The following is a 19,195-nucleotide window of genomic DNA, read 5'->3' as shown; positions in this document are numbered from 1 at the left end:
TGAATGGTCAATATGTTTTTGTACGACTCCAGTTCTAAAGTCGCCCAGAGAATGCGGATTGTGTTTTCGACTCCTATGAGATGCAAAGGTACCATATACATTTGTTCTAAATCCGCACTTGTCACACACAGAGGACAGTTTCATGTTTCTTTAGATGGTTTCCGCGGTGTTCAAAAAAATATTTTTCTGTTGAGAAACTGCAAGCTCTGCAAATTTCACATTTAAAAGAAAAGAGCTCTCCTGGCCTTACTGACTTGTCAGTTGCATGTTGCCTCGACAAATGTACCTTAAGGGAACCCCATGTTTTGAAGGAACAGATGCAGTCTGGGTGGAGGCAGGGCAGTGGTTGATTATGTCCATGCCTCAGTCTATAGTGCTTGAAAAGTTATGTTTGTTTGAATGCAGCAAAACTGCAGATCTTACATTGCATGTGCCATTTGATCCCTTTGGAATTAACTTGTCTAGGGTAGGGGGCAGCATTCGGAATTTTGGATGAAAAGCATGCCCAAATTAAACTGCCAGCTACTCATCCCCAGAAGATAAGATATGCATATTATTAGTATATTTGGATAGAGAACACTCGGAAGTTTCTAAAACTGTTTGAATCATGTCTGTGAGTATAACAGAACTTATTTAGCAGGCGAAACCCCGAGGACAAACCATTCAGATTCTTTTTTTTTGAGGTCACTCTCTTTTCAATGAGGTTTCATTGGGAAACCAGATTTCTAAGGGACCTGCTTGCAGTTCCTACTGCTTCCACTGGATGTCAACAGTCTTGAGAAATTGGTTGAGGTTATTCCTTTGTGTAATGAAGATGTACGGCCATCTTGAACGAGAGTCACTCGAGGTGTCCTGTTAGATAGAAGCGCGTGACCAGAAAGCGAGCTATAGTTGGTTTTAATCCTGTATTGAACACAGATCATCCCGTCTTCAATTCTATTGATTATTAACTTTTGGAAAAGTTTACAGGTAACCTTTGAGATATTTTGTAGTCACGTTTGAGCAAGTTGGAACCTGTGTTTTTCTGGATCAAACGCGCCAAATAAATGGACATTTTGGATATATATCGACGGAATTAATCGAACAAAAGGACCATTTGTGATGTTTATGGGACATATTGGAGTGCCAACAACAGAAGCTCGTCAAAGGTAAGGCATGAATTATATTTTTATTTCTGCGTTTTGTGTCGCGCCTGCAGGGTTGAAATATGCTTCTCTGTCTTTGTTTACAATGGTGCTATCCTCAGATAATAGCATCGTTTGCTTTCCCCGAAAAGCCTATTTGAATTCTGACATGTTGGCTGGATTCACAACCAGTGTAGCTTTAATTTGGTATCTTTCATGTGTGATTTAATGAACGTTTGATTTTTATAGTAATTCTTATAGTAATTCATTTGAATTTGGCGCTCTGCATTTTCTCAGGCTTTTTGCCAAGTGAGACAGTAGCGTCCCACCTAAACTCAGATTTTTGGATATAAATATGAACTTTACCGAACAAAACATACATGTATTGTGTAACATGAAGTCCTATGAGTGTCATCTGATGAAGATCATCAAAGGTTAGTGATTAACTTTATCTCTATTTCTGCTTTTTGTTATTCCTCTCTTTGACTGGAAAAATGGCTGTCTTTTTCTGTGACTTGGCTCATACCTAACATAATCGTTTGGTGTGCTTTCGTGGTAAAACCTTTTTGAAATCGGACACTTTGGCTGGATTTACAACAAGTGTATCTTTAAAATGTTGTAAAATACTTGTATGTTTGAGGAATTGAAATTATGGGATTTCTGTTGTTTTAAATTTGGCGCCCTGCAGTTTCACTGGCTGTTGAGGAGGTGGGACGCTACCGTCCCACATACCCTAGAGAAGTTAAGGTGAAGTCAATTATTTTTGTGTGTATATATAAGCTTAAAACATTACTAACACTTCCCATATGCTATATCATTCTAAAATAAGGAAGACACACATTGTCAATACCTGCCTGGGTGACAACGCATTGTGTAAAACACTAATAGGGCCCTATAAAATACTTTTGCTGTTTTATTTTCTGAAATTCCGTTGTCTTTTTGTTGCCTAACTTTTTCAATCCATTTGGTTGATTTAAAAAATACAGTATATATCTAATACCTATTATTCACACTAATGTTGGGTTACTGTAATAAAAATATCCTGCGTATCCTGTCCGAGGGTGTCACGATCGTTATGAGACGAATGAGTGGACCAAGGCGCAGCGTGGAAAAAAGACATCTTCTTTTAATGAAGGAAAAAACAAACACTTATAAACGAACAAAACAAACGATCGTGAAGCTAAACCGAACTAAGTGCACACATGCAACATAGAACATAGACAATTTCCCACAATCACCTAAAGTCTATGGCTGCCTTAAATATGGCTCCCAATCAGAGACAACAATAAACAGCTGTCTCTGATTTAGAACCAAACCAGGCAACCATAGACTTTCCTAGACCTCTCTACTGAACACAACCCCATACACAACCCCCTAAACAATACACACACCCTAAACTAGAAAAAACACACAAACATCCCATGTCACACCCTGACCTAACTAAACTAATAAAGAAAATCAATATAACAGAGGCCAGGGTGTGACAGTACCCCCCCCCAAAGGTGCGGACTCCGGCCGCAAAACCTGACACAGAAGGGGAGGGTCCGGGTGGGCCTTCCTATGGCGGCGGCTCGGGTGCGGGACGTGGACCCCCCTCCACCATAGTCACTACCCGCTCTGGCGGATCCTGGCTGGCTGGCGGCTCTGGCGGATCCTGGCTGGCTGGCGGCTCTGGCTGCTCATGGCTGGCTGGCGACTCTGGCTGCTCATGGCTGGCTGGCGACTCTGGCTGCTCATGGCTGGCTGGCGACTCTGGCTGCTCATGGCTGGCTGGCGACTCTGGCTGCTCATGGCTGGCTGGCGACTCTGGCTGCTCATGGCTGGCTGGCGACTCTGGCTGCTCATGGCTGGCTGGCGACTCTGGCTGCTCATGGCTGGCTGGCGACTCTGGCTGCTCATGGCTGGCTGGCGGCTCTGGAAGATCCTGGCTGGTTGGCGGCTCTGGAAGATCCTGGCTGACTGGCGGCTCTGGCAGATCCTGGCTGGCTGGCGGCTCTGGCAGATCCTGGCTGACTGGCGGCTCTGGCAGATCCTGGCTGACTGGCGGCTCTGGCAGATCCTGGCTGACTGGCGGCTCTGGCAGATCCTGGCTGACTGGCGGCTCTGGCAGATCCTGGCTGACTGGCGGCTCTGGCAGATCCTGGCTGACTGGCGGCTCTAGCGGCTCCTGGCTGACGAACGGCACTGACGGCTCGGGACAGACGGACGGCTCTAATGGTGCTGGGCAGACGGATGGCTCAGATGGCGCTGGGCAGACGGATGGCTCAGATGGCGCTGGGCAGACGGATGGCTCAGATGGCGCTGGGCAGACGGATGGCTCAGATGGCGCTGGGCAGACGGATGGCTCAGATGGCGCTGGGCAGACGGATGGCTCAGATGGCGCTGGGCAGACGAGCAGTGCAGGCGGCGTTGGGCAGACGGCCGACTCTGACCTGCTGAGGCGCACAGTAGGCCTGGTGCGTGGTGCCGGAACTGGTGGTACCGGACTGGAGACACGCACCTCAAGGCTAGTGCGGGGAGAAGGAACAGGGCATACTGGACCCTGGAGACGCACATTAGGCCTAGTGCGTGGTGCCGGAACTGGTGGTACCGGGCTGGGGACACGCACCTCAAGGCTAGTGCGGGGAGCAGCAACAGGACGCACAGGACTCTGGAGACGCACAGGAGGCTTGGTGCGTGGTGCCGGAACTGGTGGTACCGGGCTGGAGACACGCACCATAGGGCGAGTGCGTGGAGGAGGAACAGGGCTCTGGAGACACACTGGAAGCCTGGTGCGTGGTGTTGGCACTGGTGGTACTGGGCTGGGGCGGGGAGGTGGCGCCGGAAATACCGGACCGTGCAGGCGTACTGGCTCCCTTGAGCACCGAGCCTGCCCAACCTTACCTGGTTGTATGCTCCCCATCGCCCGACCAGTACGGGGAGGTGGAATAACCCGCACCGGGCTATGCAGGCGAACCGGGGACACCATGCGTAAGGCTGGTGCCATGTAAGCCGGCCCGAGGAGACGCACTGGAGACCAGACGCGTTGAGCCGGCTTCATGGCACCTGGCTCAATACTCAATCTAGCCCGGCCGATACGAGGAGCTGGTATGTACCGCACCGGGCTATGCACACGTACAGGAGACACCATGCGCTCTACTGCGTAACACGGTGTCTGCCCGTACTCTCGCTCTCCACGGTAAGTACAGGGAGTAGGCGCAGGTCTCCTACCTGACTTCGCCACACTCCCTTTTAGCCCCCCCCACAAGAAATTTTTTGGGCTGACTCACAGGCTTCCTACCGCGTTGTCGTGCTGCCTCCATTCGCCGGTATCCCTCCTCGCACTGCGCCAGAGAATCCCAGGCGGGCTCCGGCATTCGCCCTGGGTCGATCGCCCACCTGTCGATCTCCTCCCACGTAGTGTAGCCCAGATCCTGCTCCCATTTCCATAAATCCTGTGTAGGTGGGTCCTGTTGCTGTTTCACACGCTGCTTGGTCCTGGGTTGGTGGGAAATTCTGTCACGATCGTTATGAGACGAATGAGTGGACCAAGGCGCAGCGTGGAAAAAAGACATCTTCTTTTAATGAAGGAAAAAACAAACACTTATAAACGAACAAAACAAACGATCGTGAAGCTAAACCGAACTAAGTGCACACATGCAACATAGAACATAGACAATTTCCCACAATCACCTAAAGTCTATGGCTGCCTTAAATATGGCTCCCAATCAGAGACAACAATAAACAGCTGTCTCTGATTGAGAACCAAACCAGGCAACCATAGACTTTCCTAGACCTCTCTACTGAACACAACCCCATACACAACCCCCTAAACAATACACACACCCTAAACTAGAAAAAACACACAAACATCCCATGTCACACCCTGACCTAACTAAACTAATAAAGAAAATCAATATAACAGAGGCCAGGGTGTGACAGAGGGGTGGCGTGTATTCTGTTTAAATTTCTGGGCTCCGTCTGAGTTTTCCGCTTTGCGGAAATCATAGGGCCCTACAAGCCCTCATGTGAGCTACAATCAAAACACAAACATTTGAATATATTTACATACCTTGTCAATGTATTCTGGAAAATATGGTCTGTCCAGTACTCAGGAACGTCTGAATACCTATAACATTACCTAAAGAAGAGGAGTTGTATTCAAATCTATGACAATGTCAGGAAAATCAAACTTGACTTCAGCTTTAGAAAGCTAGCAGAATCATCGCAATCCTAGCTGACTTGGAAGAGCTGCTTGTTATCTATCTTACTAGCCAGCCCAGTTATTTAATTTAGCTAGTTTGGCTGTTAGATTAGACTAGATAACTACTGCACAAGGTCAACGTTTGCAGTGCTGCCTTGAACATGTTGTGAATACGTGAACAACAAGGTTTCTGCAAGGACAGGTGTAGCTGATAGCTAGGTGTAGCTAGATAGCTAGGTGTAGCTAGATAGCTAGGTGTAGCTAGATAGAGTAGGTGTAGCTAGATAGCTAGCTACGTATTGTTCGTTCCTGTCTCTGTCTGGCTAGCTTGCCTAGCATGCAAACCTTAAATTGCAGGGGCACCATGTGTTCAGTTTAGAGGTCGACCGATTATGATTTTTCAACGCCGATACCGATACCGATTATTGGAGGACCAAAAAAGCCGATACCGATTAATCGGCCGATATTTATTTATTTGTAATAATAACAATTACAACAATACTGAATGAACACTTATTTTAACTTAATATAATACATCAATAAAATCATTTTAGCCTCAAGTAAATAATGAAACATGTTCAATTTGGTTTAAATAATGCAAAAACAAATTGTTGGAGAAGAAAGTAAAAGTGCAATATGTGCTATGTAAGAAAGCTAACGTTTCAGTTCCTTGCTCAGAACATGAGAACATATGAAAGCTGGTGGTTCCTTTTAACATGAGTCTTCAATATTCCCAGTTAAGAAGTTTTAGGTTGTAGTTATTATAGGAATTATAGGATTATTTCCCTCTATACAATTTGTATTTCATTAACCTTTGACTATTAGATGTTTCTTATAGGCACTATAGTATTGCAAGTGTAACAGTATAGCTTCCGTCCCTCTCCTTGCTTCTCCCTGGGCTCGAACCAGCAACACAACGACAACACCCACCATCGAAGCAGCGTTACCCATGCAGAGCAAGGGGAACAACTACTAGAAGGCTCAGAGCGAGTGATGTTTGAAACGCTATTAGCGTGCGCTAACTAGCTAGCCATTTCACTTCGGTTACATCAGCCTTATCTCGGGAGTTGATAGGCTTGAAGTCATAAACAGCGCAATGCTTGACGCACAATGAAGAGCTGCTGGCAAAACGCACGAAAGTGCTGTTTGAATTAATGTTTACGCGCCTGCTTCGGCCTACCACCGCTCAGTCAGATACTTAGATACTTGTATGCTTGTATGCTCAGTCAGATTATATGCAACGCAGGACACGCTAGATAATATCTAGTAATATCATCAACCATGTGTAGTTAACTAGTGGTTACAATTGATTGTTTTTTATAAGATAAGTTTAATGCTAGCTAGCAACTTACCTTGGCTTACTGCATTCGCGTAACAGGCAGTCTCCTTGTGGAGTGCAACGAGAGAGAGGCAGGTCGTTATTGCGTTGGACTAGTTAACTGTAAGGTTGCAAGATTGGATCCCCCGAGCTGACAAGGTGAAAATCGGTCGTTCTGCCCCTGAACAAGGCAGTTAACCCACCGTTCCTAGGCCGTCATTGAAAATAAGAATGTGTTCTTAACTGACTTGCCTAGTTAAATAAAGGTATAAAAAAAAATATCGGCAAATCGGCGCCCAAAAATACCGATTAATCGGTATTAACCTAATTAATCGGCCATTCCGATTAATCGGTCGAACTCTAGTTCAGTTCCACTGTCATGTTTGCTGATGATGCATTTTTTGTAAAGCTAGGTAGGTAATATGTTACATAGCTATTTCGGTTAATATAATCTTACACAAAAATGACTGCTAACTTACTAGCTAGTAGCATGCCCACCACTAGCTAACTATACAGACATCACGGCCGTTAACTAGCTAGCTTATCAATGTGCAAATATAATATGCTCTGGCAATATAGCTAGCTAAATGCTTTTCGTACTTGAAGAATATTATCTAACTCTACCTTATCTTTTCCACAAATATTTTCGAAATTTAGTCGAAAGTATGTGTCGAGAGATCCAAACTACATTCCAAGTTATAATTTGGTCCTTTCCTGCCGCATGGCCATTCCAGAGGAGAAAGATCAAGACAAAGTCAGTTGAAATGTTCCAAGCACAATTGACATTCGGAACTAGATTTAGCTTGTCAGTCCAACATAATAATGATACTTTGAATATCAAAAATATTAAGTAGTTGTTGGTTGTTACTTAGAAATATTCGTATTATATTCTAAAATGTAAGTAAAACCTATTATTTTAAGTAAAAATCATTGATTTTCTTTTGCAATATTTACTAAGCCCGTGGGTCATTTTTTAAGGGTGTAGGCATAATTAAGTCATAATGCCAGAGAAGCCGCTGTTTGGAGGATATTGGCACAGGTGTTTGTCGAGGGCCGGCAAACCATGCCAATATATCCTCTGATTCAGAGGGGGTTGGGTTAAATGCGGAAGACACATTGAAGTTGAATGCATTCAGTTGTTCAACTGACTAGGTATCCCTCTTTCCCTTTCCAAACATTGGCTTCGAGGGCATTATCACTTTTATACAACGGTTTACCAACATATTCATTAAAATTGTTGTTTTGATGAATTTATTCATACTGTTTCATCCTTCCACAAGATTTAGTCCCATCACAAATCTAGGGTTGCTAGAGACGCGACCCAGTCGTTCAGTCTTTTTGTTCTGTATCTATCGACGCGACCCAGTCGTTCAGTCTTTTTGTTCTGAGTCTATGGACGCGACCCAGTCGCTCGTTCTAGATGTTCCATTGAAATACTGGCTGGCAACGTTCTTATCTCTTGCTTGCTAGCTAGCCAACTACGGCTAACTTACAGTCACGTCAAAAAGTGCAGCCAGAATAACAGCGAAGTAGCTGTTTTCTAGTTGGATTTATTTGGATAAATCCATAACAATGAGCTAATGATGCACGGTTTTGCCTGGCAGAGAAAATGTGCTCTCTTGTCAGAACAATGTTCAGACAAAAGAAAGACAATTCATGACATTCATTTGAGCTGATTTTAATAAATGAAACCATATATTCACTTTGTTAAAAATCAAATCAAATTTTATTAGTCACATGCACCGAATACAACAGGTGTAGACCTTACAAATGCTTACTTACAACCCCCTAACCAACAATGCAGTTTAAAAAATATGAATAAGAAATAAAAGTAACTAGTAGTTAAAGAGCAGCAGTAAAATAACAATAGCGAGAATGTATACAGGGTAGTCAATGTGCGGGGGCACCGGTTAGTCAAGGTAATTGAGGTAATATGTACATGTAGGTAGAGTTATTAAAGTGACTATGCATAGATAATAACAGAGAGTAGCAGCGGTGTAAAAGAGGGGGTGGGGTGGGCAATGCAAATAGTCTGGGTAGCCATTTGATTAGATGTTCAGGAGTCTTATGACTTGGGGGTAGAAGCTGTTAAGAAGCCTCTTGGACCTAGACTTGGACGCTCCGGTACCGCTTGCCGTGTGGTAGCAGAGAGTACAGTCTATGACTAGGGTGGCTGGAGTCTTTGACAATTTTTAGGGCCTTCCTCTGACTCCGCCTGGTATAGAGGTCCTGGGTGGCAGGAAGCTTGGCCCCAGTGATGTACTGGGCCGCACACACTACCCTCTGTAGTGCCTTGCGGTCATAGGCTGAGCAGTTGCCATACCAGGCACTGATGCAACCAGTCAGGATGCTCTTGATGGTGCAGCTGTATAACTTTTTGAAGATCTGAGGACCCATGCCAAATCTTTTGAGTCTCCTGAGGAGGAATAGGTTTTGTCGTGCCCTCTTCACGACTGTCTTTGTGTGCTTGGACCATGCTTGGACCATTCTTACCAAGTTGGCATAGCAGTCGGACGTCCTTTGTCCTCGTCTTGTTGTGTCCCGTGTATATATATATTTACATCTTTCTTCGCATATCTTTTATATATTTTCTTTTCCAAAAACTCAACTTCAAAACACTCTCCTGCAAGCCGCCTTACCAATTAAAAAAAAGAAGTATTATTTACCTCAAATCTGAAATCCACAATAGAAGCTAGCCAGAAGCTAACCAGAAGCTAGCCAGAAGCTAACCAGAAGCTAGCCAGAAGCTAACCAGAAACTACCCATGAGCCTACTAGAAGCTAGCCAGAAGCTAACCAGTTTACTGGCTAACGTTAGTATTCAGCTAACCACGGTTTGTGGTCATCAGCTATCCTTTAGCTCGAAAAGCTATCGCCAGTTTTGTACAACGCGACTCAGACCAGAGCATACCGGACTTATTTTCTCTCCATATCCCCGGATTTCAACCGCAAGCTCATGACATTTACACCTGGATCTCGCAGCTAGCTAGCTGCTATCCGTGTGACTATTGGCTTACATCGATCCCGGAGCAAACAACAATTATTCCGGAGCTAGCCAGCTGAAGAGTATCCGGACACGTTTTACTGCCGATGCGGAGCCCCACCGGGCCTTCACGACTAGACTACCGACGTTATCTGCCCGAGGGAGTTATTCAACTGGCCCCTCCATCGCGACGTTACCTGAACGCCCATCTGCGGCCCGCTAATCGTTAGTTGTCTTATCGGCTGCTATCTGAATAGGTCTATCAGACAATTTTTCTTGGGTCACTATAACTATATCTATTTTGCCAATTGGATTGATCCCCTCTACCACACGGAACCCCACTAATCTACCGACGGAAACGCACGAGGTGGCTAAAAACTGACCTCCATCCTCTGCTAGCTTGCTACCGATGGCCCGGCTAGCTGTCTGAATCGCCGTTACCCCAACCAACCTCACTACTCACTGGACACTTATGATCACTCGACTAAGCATGCCTCTCCTTAATGTCAATATGCCTTGTCCATTGCTGTTCTGGTTAGTGTTTATTGGCTTATTTCACTGTAGAGCCTCTAGCCCTGCTCATTATAATACCTTATCCAACCTTTCAGTTCCACCACCCACACATGCGATGACATCACCTGGTTTCAATGATGTTTCTAGAGACAATATCTCTCTCATCATCACTCAATACCTAGGTTTACCTCCACTGTATTCACATCCTACCATACCTTTGTCTGTACATTATACCTTGAAGCTATTTTATCGCCCCCAGAAACCTCCTTTTACTCTCTGTTCCGGACGTTTTAGACGACCAATTCTCATAGTTTTTAGCCAAACCCTTATCCTACTCCTCCTCTGTTCCTCTGGTGATGTAGAGGTGAATCCAGGCCCTGCAGTGCCTAGCTCCACTCCTATTCCCCAGGCGCTCTCTTTTGATGACTCCTGTAACCGTAATAGCCTTGGTTTCATGCATGTTAACATTAGAAGCCTCCTCCCTAAGTAAAATAACAATAGCGAGAATGTATACAGGGTAGTCAATGTGCGGGGGCACCGGTTAGTCAAGGTAATTGAGGTAATATGTACATGTAGGTAGAGTTATTAAAGTGACTATGCATAGATAATAACAGAGAGTAGCAGCGGTGTAAAAGAGGGGGTGGGGTGGGCAATGCAAATAGTCTGGGTAGCCATTTGATTAGATGTTCAGGAGTCTTATGACTTGGGGGTAGAAGCTGTTAAGAAGCCTCTTGGACCTAGACTTGGACGCTCCGGTACCGCTTGCCGTGTGGTAGCAGAGAGTACAGTCTATGACTAGGGTGGCTGGAGTCTTTGACAATTTTTAGGGCCTTCCTCTGACTCCGCCTGGTATAGAGGTCCTGGGTGGCAGGAAGCTTGGCCCCAGTGATGTACTGGGCCGCACACACTACCCTCTGTAGTGCCTTGCGGTCATAGGCTGAGCAGTTGCCATACCAGGCACTGATGCAACCAGTCAGGATGCTCTTGATGGTGCAGCTGTATAACTTTTTGAAGATCTGAGGACCCATGCCAAATCTTTTGAGTCTCCTGAGGAGGAATAGGTTTTGTCGTGCCCTCTTCACGACTGTCTTTGTGTGCTTGGACCATGCTTGGACCATTCTTACCAAGTTGGCATAGCAGTCGGACGTCCTTTGTCCTCGTCTTGTTGTGTCCCGTGTATATATATATTTACATCTTTCTTCGCATATCTTTTATATATTTTCTTTTCCAAAAACTCAACTTCAAAACACTCTCCTGCAAGCCGCCTTACCAATTAAAAAAAAGAAGTATTATTTACCTCAAATCTGAAATCCACAATAGAAGCTAGCCAGAAGCTAACCAGAAGCTAGCCAGAAGCTAACCAGAAGCTAGCCAGAAGCTAACCAGAAACTACCCATGAGCCTACTAGAAGCTAGCCAGAAGCTAACCAGTTTACTGGCTAACGTTAGTATTCAGCTAACCACGGTTTGTGGTCATCAGCTATCCTTTAGCTCGAAAAGCTATCGCCAGTTTTGTACAACGCGACTCAGACCAGAGCATACCGGACTTATTTTCTCTCCATATCCCCGGATTTCAACCGCAAGCTCATGACATTTACACCTGGATCTCGCAGCTAGCTAGCTGCTATCCGTGTGACTATTGGCTTACATCGATCCCGGAGCAAACAACAATTATTCCGGAGCTAGCCAGCTGAAGAGTATCCGGACACGTTTTACTGCCGATGCGGAGCCCCACCGGGCCTTCACGACTAGACTACCGACGTTATCTGCCCGAGGGAGTTATTCAACTGGCCCCTCCATCGCGACGTTACCTGAACGCCCATCTGCGGCCCGCTAATCGTTAGTTGTCTTATCGGCTGCTATCTGAATAGGTCTATCAGACAATTTTTCTTGGGTCACTATAACTATATCTATTTTGCCAATTGGATTGATCCCCTCTACCACACGGAACCCCACTAATCTACCGACGGAAACGCACGAGGTGGCTAAAAACTGACCTCCATCCTCTGCTAGCTTGCTACCGATGGCCCGGCTAGCTGTCTGAATCGCCGTTACCCCAACCAACCTCACTACTCACTGGACACTTATGATCACTCGACTAAGCATGCCTCTCCTTAATGTCAATATGCCTTGTCCATTGCTGTTCTGGTTAGTGTTTATTGGCTTATTTCACTGTAGAGCCTCTAGCCCTGCTCATTATAATACCTTATCCAACCTTTCAGTTCCACCACCCACACATGCGATGACATCACCTGGTTTCAATGATGTTTCTAGAGACAATATCTCTCTCATCATCACTCAATACCTAGGTTTACCTCCACTGTATTCACATCCTACCATACCTTTGTCTGTACATTATACCTTGAAGCTATTTTATCGCCCCCAGAAACCTCCTTTTACTCTCTGTTCCGGACGTTTTAGACGACCAATTCTCATAGTTTTTAGCCAAACCCTTATCCTACTCCTCCTCTGTTCCTCTGGTGATGTAGAGGTGAATCCAGGCCCTGCAGTGCCTAGCTCCACTCCTATTCCCCAGGCGCTCTCTTTTGATGACTCCTGTAACCGTAATAGCCTTGGTTTCATGCATGTTAACATTAGAAGCCTCCTCCCTAAGTTTGTTTTATTCACTGCTTTAGCACACTCTGCCAACCCGGATGTCCTAGCCGTGTCTGAATCCTGGCTTAGGAAGACCACCAAAAACTTTGAAATCTCCATCCCTAACTACAACATTTTCAGACAAGATAGAACGGCCAAAGGGGGCGGTGTTGCAATCTACTGCAAAGATAGCCTGCAGAGTTCTGTCCTACTATCCAGGTCTGTACCCAAACAATTTGAACTTCTACTTTTAAAAATCACCTCTAAAAACAAGTCTCTCACCGTTGCCGCCTGCTATAGACCACGCTCTGCCCCCAGCTGTGCTCTGGACACCATATGTGAACTGATTGCCCCCCATCTATCTTCAGAGCTCGTGCTGCTAGGCGACCTAAACTGGAACATGCTTAACACCCCAGCCATCCTACAATCTAAGCTTGATGCCCTCAATCTCACACAAATTATCAATGAACCTACCAGGTACCACCCCAAAGCCGTAAACACGGGCACCCTCATAGATATCATCCTAACCAACTTGCCCTCTAAATACACCTCTGCTGTTTTCAACCAAGATCTCAGCGATCACTGCCTCATTGCCTGCATCCGTAATGGGTCAGCGGTCAAACGACCTCCACTCATCACTGTCAAACGCTCCCTGAAACACTTCAGCGAGCAGGCCTTTCTAATCGACCTGGCCGGGGTATCCTGGAAGGATATTGATCTCATCCCGTCAGTAGAGGATGCCTGGTTATTTTTTTAAATTCCTTCCTCACCATCTTAAGCATGCCCCATTCAAGAAATGTAGAACCAGGAACAGATATAGCCCTTGGTTCTCTCCAGACCTGACTGCCCTTAACCAACACATAAACATCCTATGGCAATCTGCATTAGCATCGAACAGCCCCCGTGATATGCAACTTTTCAGGGAAGCTAGAAACCAATATACACAGGCAGTTAGAAAAGCCAAGGCTAGCTTTTTCAAGCAGAAATTTGCTTCCTGCAACACAAACTCAAAAAAGTTCTGGGAGACTGTAAAGTCCATGGAGAATAAGAACACCTCCTCACAGCTGCCCACTGCACTGAGGATAGGAAACACTTTCACCACCGATAAATCCACTATAATTGAGAATTTCAATAAGCATTTTTCTACGGCTGGCCATGCTTTCCACCTTGCTACCCCTACCCCGGTCAACAGCACTGCACCCCCCACAGCAACTCGCCCAAGCCTTCCCCATTTCTCCTTCTCCCAAATCCAGTCAGCTGATGTTCTGAAAGAGCGGCAAAATCTGGACCCCTACAAATCAGCCGGGCTAGACAATCTGGACCCTTTCTTTCTAAAATGATCTGCCGAAATTGTTGCAACCCATATTACTAGCCTGTTCAACCTCTCTTTCGTGTCGTCTGAGATTCCCAAAGATTGGAAAGCAGCTGCGATCATCCCCCTCTTCAAAGGGGGGGGACACTCTTGACCCAAACTGCTACAGACCTATATCTATCCTACCCTGCCTTTCTAAGGTTTTCGAAAGCCAAGTCAACAAACAGATTACCGACCATTTCGAATCCCACCATACCTTCTCCGCTATGCAATCTAGTTTCAGACCTGGTCATGGGTGCACTTCAGCCACGCTCAAGGTCCTAAACGATATCTTAACCGCCATCGATAAGAAACAATACTGTGCAGCCGTATTCATTGACCTGGCCATTACCACCTTGGATGGCCCGTCAAGAAGTCCAGGATCCAGTTGCAGAGGGAGGTGTTTAGTCCCAGGGTCCTTAGCTTATTAATGAGCTTTGAGGGCACTATGGTGTTAAACTCTGAGCTGTAGTCAATGAATAGTATTCTTACATAGGTGTTCCTTTTGTCCAGGTGGGAAAGGGCAGTGTGGAGTGCAATAGAGATTGCATCATCTGTGGATCTGTTAGGGCGGTGTGCAAATTGGAGTGGGTCTAGGGTTTCTGGGATAATGGTGTTGGTGTGAGCCATGACCAGCCTTTCAAAGCACTTCATGGCTACAGACATGAGTGCTACGGGTCGGTAGTCATTTAGGCAGGTTACCTTAGTGTTCTTGGCAACAGGGACTATGGTGGTCTGCTTAAAACCTGTTGGTATTACAGACCCGGACAGGGAGAGGTTGAACATGTCAGTGAAGACATTTACCAGTTGGTCAGCGCATGCTCGCAGTACACGTCCTGGTAATCCGTCTGGCCCTACGGCCTTGTGAATGTTAACCTGTTTAAAGGTCTTACTCACATTGGCTGTGGAGAGCGTGATCACACAGTCGTCTGGAACAGCTGGTGCGCTCATGCATGTTTCAGTGTTATTTGCCTCGAAGCGAGCATATAAGTAGTTTAGCTCGTCTGGTGGGCTCGTGTCACTGGGCAGCTCTCGGCTGTGCTTCCCTTTGTAGTCTGTAATAGTTTGCAAGCCCTGCCCCATCCGACGAGCGTCGGAGCCGGTGTAGTACGATTCGATCTTAGTCCTGCATTGACACTTTGCCTGTTGGATGGTTCGCCGGAGGGCATAGCGGGATTTCTTATTAAGCTTCCGGGTTAGAGTCCCGCTCCTTGAATTGGCAGCTCTAGCCTTTAGCTCAGTGCGGATGTTGCCTGTAATCCATGGCTTCTGGTTATCCACCACAGCTGAGATAGCTCAAATCAAATCAAAATCTAATTTTATTTGTCGCTTGCGCTGAATACAACAGGTGTAGACCTTGGTGAAATGCTTACTTACAAGCCCTTAGCCATCAATTCAGTTGATTTCACAACAAAGTATCAATTTAGCCAGTCAAATAAAAAAAGTTTTGTATGTGGCTATGACAACCAGCTCAATTTGCTGTCTGTCTCATTCAGACACATTCACTTTATATTGGACGGTGGAGATCGTAATTCAATATTGAAAAGGTCAGAGAGACAGACAGCAAGGTTTATACAATTCTCCGCTGTTGAAAACCAAATGTTAGTCCAAAAGAAATGGGAGATACAGTCTAGATGCTTTTTAAAGTGGAGATCAAGTTTATAAATTTTCTGGCAGGGTTGATGAGATAGTGGATTGCGCAGTCAGATGGAACAGAGTAAATAGGCATTTCAGCGTCATAGATTTAGTTGGTGGTAACTTGTGAAATAGACACCGGCTGGAATACGGTTTTAACCAATCAGCATTCAGGATTAGACCCACCCGTTGTATAAGGATCAATAATGCTGTGTCGGTATACATGTGTGTATGTATGTGGGTTTGTGCTGTCAGTATGCGTGTGCGCGTGCGCGTGTGCGTGTGCGTGTGCGTGTGCGTGTGTGTGTGTGTGTGTGTGTGTGTGTGTGTGTGTGTGTGTGTGTGTGTACAGTGCATTCGGAAATTATTCAGACCCTTTCCCTTTTTCCACATTTTGCTATGTTACAGCCTTATTCTAAAATTGATTAAATAAATGTTTTTCGACATCAATCTACACACAATACCTCATAATGACAAAGCGAAAACAGGGTTAATTTTTTTGTGTGCAAATTTATTTAAAAAACATAACATAAATACCTTATTTACGTAAGTATTCAGCCTTTGGTATGAGACTCGAAATTGAGCTCAGGTGCGTCCTGTTTCCATTGATCATCCTTGAGCTGTTTCTACAACTTGACTGGAGTCCACCTTTGGTAAATTCAATTGATTGGACATGATTTGGAAAGGCACACACCTGTCTATATAAGGTCCCACAGTTGACAGTGTATGTCAGAGCAAAACCCAAGCCATGAGGTCGATGGAATTGTCCGTAGAGCTCTGAGACATGATGTCGAGGCACAGATCTGGGGAAGGGTACCAAAACAATTCTGCAGCATTGTAAGTCCCCAAGAACACAGTGGCCTCCATCATTCTTAAATGGAAGAAGTTTGGAACCACCAACACTCCTAGAGCTTGCCGCCTGTCCAAACTGAGAAATCGGTTTGAGAAGTGCCTTGGTCACAGAGGTGACCAAGAACCCGATGGTCACTCTGACAGAGCTCCAGAGCTCCTCTCTGGAGATGAGAGAACCTTCCAGAAGGACAACCATCTCTGCAGCACTCCACCAATCAGGCCTTTATGATAGAGTGGCCAGACGGAAGCCACTCCTCAGTAAAAAGGCACATGACAGCCCACTTGGAGTTTGACAAAAGGCACGTAAAGGACTCTCAGATCATGAGAAACAAGATTCTCTGGTCTGATGAAACCAAGATTGAACTCTTTGGCCTGAATGCCAAGCGTCACGTCTGGAGGAAACCTGGCACCATCCTTACGGTGAAGTATGGTGGTGCCAGCATCATGCTGTGAGGATGTTTTTCAGAGGCAGGGACTGGGAGACTAGTCAGGATCAAGGGAAAGATGAATGGAGCAACGTACAGAGAGATCCTTGATGAAAACCTGCTCCAGAGCGCTCAGGACAATTTTTAAAACCTGTTTTTGCTTTATCATTATGGGGTATTGTGTGTAGATTGATGAAGTCTTTGGCAATTTTTCGGGCCTTACTCTAACACTGCCTGATATAGAAATCCTGGATGCCAGGGAGGTCGGCCCTAGTGATATACTGTTCGCTCCGCCCTCTGTAGCGCTTGGAGGTCAAAGGTGGTGAATTTGCAATACCAGTCAAGAGGCTCTCGACGGTGCAGCTGTATAACTTTTTGAGGATCCAAGGGCCCATGACAAATCTTTTCAGCCTCCTGAGGGGGAAGAGGGGGTGTCATGCCTTTTCCTCGACTTTGTGTCTGTGTGTGTGAATCATGTTACGTCCTTATTGATGCGGACGCCAAGGAACTTGAAGCTCTCGATCTGCTCCACTACAGCCCCGTCGATGTGGATGAGGATGTGTTTTCCCCTGACGTTGAGGGAGAGGTTTTTGTCATGGCACCACACTGTCAAGTCTCTGACCTCCTCCCTGTAGGTTGTCTCATCGCCGTCGGCAATCGGGCCTACAGGCCTACCACGTCTTACTGTAAACCCTTTCATCAAACCCAGTTTCAACGCTCCAACCTGTTGGAGGCAGAGAGGGAGGTGGAAGAGTAGGGAAGAAGGGAGGTGGAAGGGTAAGGAGGAAGGCAGGTGGGAGGGTAGGGAGTGAGGGAGGGTAGTGGAAAGGAAATGGAAGGGTAGGGAGTAGGCCTGGGCGGTATACCATGTACCGTATGCCGGGATATTTGGAAATAGCCACAGGATGGTTTTTCAATAGCATCAATACCATTGAAACTATTTATTTTAAGTTTTTTAATAAATTATAATATTTGAAGCTACTTTTTAGGTAAATACCTGCAATTAACTTGTGCAATATGTTAGGAGATGAAGAAGATCGTGTTCTTCATTTCACGTCACATAATTTTTTCTTATGAAGCTAACAATAGTCCCCAGTCACGTGGTGTTTGTTTACAAGCACAAAATTATGAGAGACCGGAGCCTTGTGAGTCACATGCTGTTGTGCAGCACACGTCAGGTGATCTACACTGAGTGTACAATATATTAAGCACACCTGCTCTTTCCACATACCACGTGAATCCATGTGAAAGCTATGATCCCTTATTGATGTCACTTGTTAAATCGACTTCAATTAGTGTAGATGAAGGTGAGGAGATAGGTTAAAAAATATTTCTTAAGCCCTGAGACATGGATTGTGTATGTGTGCCATTCAAGGTGTTCCTAACCTTTTGGTATTCTCAGTGTAGTTGTAGTATGGAATTCACAACTAAGTGTTTATAATAACTATTAAGTGAACTGACTAAAATGTCCTAAATGCTTTGCTTTGCAGTTGTGCATTTGGTTTGCTAATTTAGTAGCTAGTTAGCTAAGTGGGTTAGCATCTTCCAAAATCAAGCTTCGCTTGGTAACAGCTTCTAATATTGTGGGTAGAATTTTTTTAATTGTTTAACCTTTATTTAACTAGGCAAGTCAGTTAAAAACTCATTCTTATTTCCGATGACGGCCTACCAAAAGGCCTCCTGCAGGGACGGGGCTGGGATTTAAAAAAAATATATAGGACATAACACACATCATCACAAGAGACACCACAACACTACATGAAGAGAGACCTAAGACAACAACATAGCATGGCAGCAACACAACATGGCAGCAGCACATGGTAGCAGCACAAAACATGGTGCAAACGTTATTGGGCTTAGACAACAGCATAAAGGCAAGAAGGTAGAGACAGCACTACATCACGCGAATCAGCCATACCTGTCAGTAAGAGTGTCCATGATTGAGTCTTCGAATGAAGAGATGGAGATAAAACTGTCCAGTATTTCTTTTTTTTTCTGGGGGGTTCTTTTTACCCCTTATATGTTTTGTGATATCCAATTGGTAGTTACAGTCTTGTCCCATCGCTACAACTCCCGTACGGACTTGGGAGAGGCGAAGGTCGAGAGCCATGCGTCCTCCGAAACACGCCCTCGCCAAACCGCACTCCTTGAAACACTGCTCGCTTAACCCAGAAGCCAGCCGTACCAATGTGTCGGCGGAAACACCGTACAGCTGGCG

At 45.5% G+C, this 19,195-nt stretch overlaps 1 protein-coding gene across 1 annotated transcript in view; it reads left to right on the top strand.

Moving 5' to 3' along the window:
• LOC120064791 (fibroblast growth factor receptor substrate 2-like) overlaps positions 1 to 19,195 on the top strand; it is a 49,243-nt gene that overhangs the window by 27,946 nt on the left and 2,102 nt on the right. The window lies entirely within an intron of this gene.

The sequence above is a fragment of the Salvelinus namaycush genome, chromosome 20 (assembly GCF_016432855.1).
Source record: "Salvelinus namaycush isolate Seneca chromosome 20, SaNama_1.0, whole genome shotgun sequence".
Lineage (NCBI taxonomy): Eukaryota > Metazoa > Chordata > Actinopteri > Salmoniformes > Salmonidae > Salvelinus > Salvelinus namaycush.
Note: the sequence above shows the minus strand (reverse complement) of the source record. Positions and strands in the feature narration are given on the sequence as shown.